General features: G+C 31.6%; 1 non-coding gene across 1 annotated transcript; it reads left to right on the top strand.

Annotated features, from left to right (window-relative positions):
• Positions 1-2,113: 2,113 nt before the first annotated feature.
• LOC133813662 (small nucleolar RNA R71) lies at positions 2,114-2,219 on the top strand. Its single transcript, XR_009884668.1, has one exon. It is a non-coding gene; the product is annotated as a small nucleolar RNA R71 (small nucleolar RNA).
• The last annotated feature ends 2,298 nt before the right edge of the window (positions 2,220-4,517 follow it).

The following is a 4,517-nucleotide window of genomic DNA, read 5'->3' as shown; positions in this document are numbered from 1 at the left end:
ACCAAGTTCCCAAGATGTAAGTATGGGCTAGTCCGTAGGGTAAGCTGGTAACGAACAAGTCAAAGAGCTCAAATAATACAATCAGTTAGAATACTAACCACTCAAAATTGAGATTGAATTGACCTATGGTCAACTATATGATATGACTAGAATAGATAATAACGGTATGTTTACTTATCTTATCAACTATCAATATCGGTCCAGTCCGATGTAACAAATACATCTGATCTTATCTACTTTGCTAATGTTCTGGAAAGAACATAACACTATAATGTGTAAGTAGATCATATCGTAGATTGGCAAGTCAGTGTAAATCCGGTGCACTGACTAATCTTAGGACTAACTTATTTTGAACATATAATCATATTTATATTTCACTGCGATTACATCACTATAAATAAGATTAGCTATATGCTCGGGATTTAATAGAATTTTATATTAAACAAATAATCATGAAAATAAAACATGTGAGCAAAGTGATTGACCAAGTAAAAAAATGATTTCTATTTTTTTATTGATAATAAATGAGATTACAAAGAATTTGGATTTTAATTAGGGCATAAAACCCCAACAGGCCAAACCTTCACTGGGCAGACACGCACCTGACTGGGCAGACATGCACCTGGCTGGGCAGACATGCACCTGACTGGGCTGACATGCACCTGACTGGGCAGACATGCACTTGGCTGGTCGGACATGCACTTGGCTGGTCGGACATGCACTTGGCTGGTCAGACATGCACTTGGCTGGTCAGACATGCACTTGGCTGGTCGGACATGGTCATGACTGGTCGAACATGGTCATGACTGGTCGGCCAAGGTCATGCCTGGGCAGACAAACATGTGACTGATCGGACAAGGTCATGCCTGGTCGGTCATGACACTTGACTGGCCAGTCAAAATTCTTCACTGGTCTATCGGGTCACTCCTAAGCCTGATCACCCAACCATTCCTTGCCATTTGTCATTTCTATTGCCACGTCATTGTTTTCAAATTTTGGGGATAACAATTAGTGTTTCTTTTTACAGTACAAAGATCCTTCAAAAATTTAGAGTAGGCGGGAATTTGTTTAATGGCATCTAAGAAAGGGATATTGATACTAACTTGTTTAAAAACTTCTAAGATGTCATTATATTGGCCACCTTTTTAATTGGAAGTAATCTTTGTGGGAATGAGGCTTTTGGAATGAAATGATGGATTAGAGTATCCTCATTTGAAGAGTCATTGGAATCAGAACTAGAAGGTTGACTCTTTTCTTTTTCTTTTTCTTTTTCAACCTCGGGTATGTAATCAGGTTTGACAATGTTCTTCCAGACCTAAGAGTTGAAATTGATTTGACTTCTCCATTATGACTAGACTTTTCTATCTCATATTGACCTTTTGGATTTGGGATAGGTTGACTAGGGAATGTTCATTTTTCTCTATCAGCTAAAGCAGTAGCGAGTTGTCCTACTTGTGTCTCAAGTTTGATAATTGATTGAGACTGATTTTGTAAGATTTTTTGAGTGGATTGCATAAATTATTGTAAAGTATCTTCTAAGGAAGGTTTTATTTGTTGAGGATATGGTTGATTTTGTGGGGCATGAGTTTGGTTTTGTGTGTTGTATTGGTGCCCTTGATTCATTGGAGGTTGGTTTTGTCTCCGTGAAAAGTTTGGATGGTTTCTCCAATTTGGATTATAAGTGGATCAAATGGGTTATTATTTGGTTTCCCATAAGCACTCAGAAAAGGCTTCTTGGTAGGAAGTACATGATTGGGCATTATGGCAAGGACTAGAACATATAGAACAAACATCTTTTCTTGGTTATATTGGAGAATTTATAGTTTGGCTTATGGCTAAAGCTTCTACTTTTCTCGCTAATTTATCTAAGGATGTTCTTAAGTCTAATTCATATTTTACTTCATACCTTCCTCCTCTTTTTGGTGAATTAGTTTACCTAGACCTAGGATCAAAATAATTCCATTGTTGTGAATTGACAGATAAATCTTCAAGGGCGTCCCAAGCCTCTTGTCCTTGAAATTTAAAAAAAAATCTGGTATGCATAGATTGAATCATTTGACGATTAGAGGGAGTCAAACCATCATAAAAATATTTTAGAAGTCTCCATTTTTCAAAACCATGATGAGGACATTTTAATAATAAATCTTTAAATATTTCCCAACATTCATAAACTCTTCATTATCTTTTTGAAAAAACTCAGAGATTTCTCTCCTTAGACTATCAGTTTTAGACATAGGAAAAAATTTCAGCAATAATTTATTATAAAGTTGTCCCATGTAGTTATAGACCCCGTGGGAAGGGAATTTAACCAAGCTTTTGATTTGTCTTTTAATGAAAAAGGGAATAATCTTAGTTTGACCTACTCATCAGAAAAATTTTGAAATTTAAATGTTGAGCAAATTTCTAAGAAATCTTTGACATGCATGTAAGGATCATCTCTATCTAACCCATAAAAAGATGACAACAATTGAATGATTGATGGTTTAAGCTCAAAATGGGTAGCAGAAGTGGTAGGAAAAATAATACATGAATGAGCATTAGATGAAATAAGTTCAAAATATTCAAACAAGGTTTTTTCAGGCACAACATTTTCATCAGCATGATTTTTAGTAATATTAGCAATTGGTTCCATGATGCTCAAATTTTTACTAACACTTTCAATTTCAAACAAAGATAAATGTCTTTTTACTAATCGATTTTTAGAGTTACGTTCCCAATGATGCATATAATTTTCATAAACAAGGCAACAAAGATAATCTCAAACAAACAATTTTATGATGTGGAAGATCAGTTAAAACTGCAACCACAGAGCATACTTAGAATTTTTAGAGATTTCACAACAATATAATTTTTATGGTTTACTTGTCCCAATGCCTATTTAATTTCACTTACTCGAACACTACTAACAACTCCGCAAGGTTAATTAGTAGAGGTGGATTGAGAATTTTGTTCAAATTTCCTTTAAGCAAAAATTGCTTATGGTGAAAGGACAAGATTTAGGTTTTTTTCACGTATTTTTTCACAATTACACAATAATATGATAAGAGACATAGAAAATAAGGTAAAATCAAATAAGACTATCAAAAATTAGGCAAGAGTAAGGAGGCATAGCATGCCATCAACCATAACAAAAATAAGGTAAAAATTAGGAGGCACAAGTGTCATCAACTAAAACATAAGATAAAAGACTAGGAGGCAAAATTTCCATGAACTAGTAGATTGCAAAAAAAATTAACAACAAGATAAATAAATAAAATTACAACAAATGTTAGGAGGCACAACTGCCGTCAACTAACAAAAATAAAAAATAATTACTATAAAAGCTACAAAAAAATTTAGGAGGCACAAGTGCCATCAACTATAAAAATGAATTAAAAAGATAGATAGGAGGAAAGTGCCGTCAACTAAAAAAATGCAATAAATATATAAGTAAGTTTTTTTTTATGTGTGGTAGAACCATCCCAACTTTTCTTCTTATCTTTTTTTTTTAGTTTTATATATATATATATATTAAATGCAAAAATTAAAATAACTAGTAGAAGAATTCACTAACCTTGAGATAAATTTCGTTTCTTTTCTTACAACTCCCCGACAACAGCGCCAAAAACTTGATGAACCCAAAATGGGTATGTTTTAAATATTTATATCACAAACGCACGAATCGTTCATATAGAATAGTGATCGTGTAAGCAAGGATGTCGAACTCAAATGTGTTGTCTAAAATAAAAAAGAAAACTATTTTAAACTAAAATTAATAAATTCTAACTTAGCTCCAAAGATTGATGAGATTTTTGTATCAAGAAAATAAAATAAAAGATAATAATATAGATATTAAAGACAATATGTATAACTAAATTAATAATTGTAAGCAAGATGGTAGAAAAAAGATTATTAAGATAATAGAATCTACAAAACATAAGTTCAATAATATTTATAAGTACATTGATTCTCAAGTTTTAGTAATAGTAGAAATTAATCAAACCATCACTTATTCAAATTAGATATTCTATTTAATCACAAGTTATTTTAGAAATATAGGATTTATCGTCACTTTTTAAGATATAATTTCAAAGTATTTAGTGTGAATCAATTTAAAGAAACAACAAATAAATCAATGAATATAATTTATAAGGCAAAACATAATACTTTTGTTCTAAGCATTTGATGTACACAATTTAATAGCACACCTTAATCAAAGAATATTATGATTTTGCACTAATGAAGAACAAAGCGTAAATATGTGCTAACAATAAAAAATACATGATATTTAAGATGAAAGAAGATATTTGAAGAAGAAAAATCCATAAACTTTGTTGCACAAATGGGAAATCAACATACAAAATAAATACTATTTAGTTACAAATTGTTTCATCATCACCTTAATAATCTTAAAAATATTAGAAACTCATAACTAGAATATAAATTACAAAATAATACATACTTGAAAAATGCTCTTGAAAGACACTAAAATGGAGGAGAGAATTGGTAGAAAAGAAGATGCTAACCAAAAAATTCAC

This window comes from Humulus lupulus, chromosome 1 (genome assembly GCF_963169125.1).
Source record: "Humulus lupulus chromosome 1, drHumLupu1.1, whole genome shotgun sequence".
NCBI lineage: Eukaryota > Viridiplantae > Streptophyta > Magnoliopsida > Rosales > Cannabaceae > Humulus > Humulus lupulus.
Note: the sequence above shows the minus strand (reverse complement) of the source record. Positions and strands in the feature narration are given on the sequence as shown.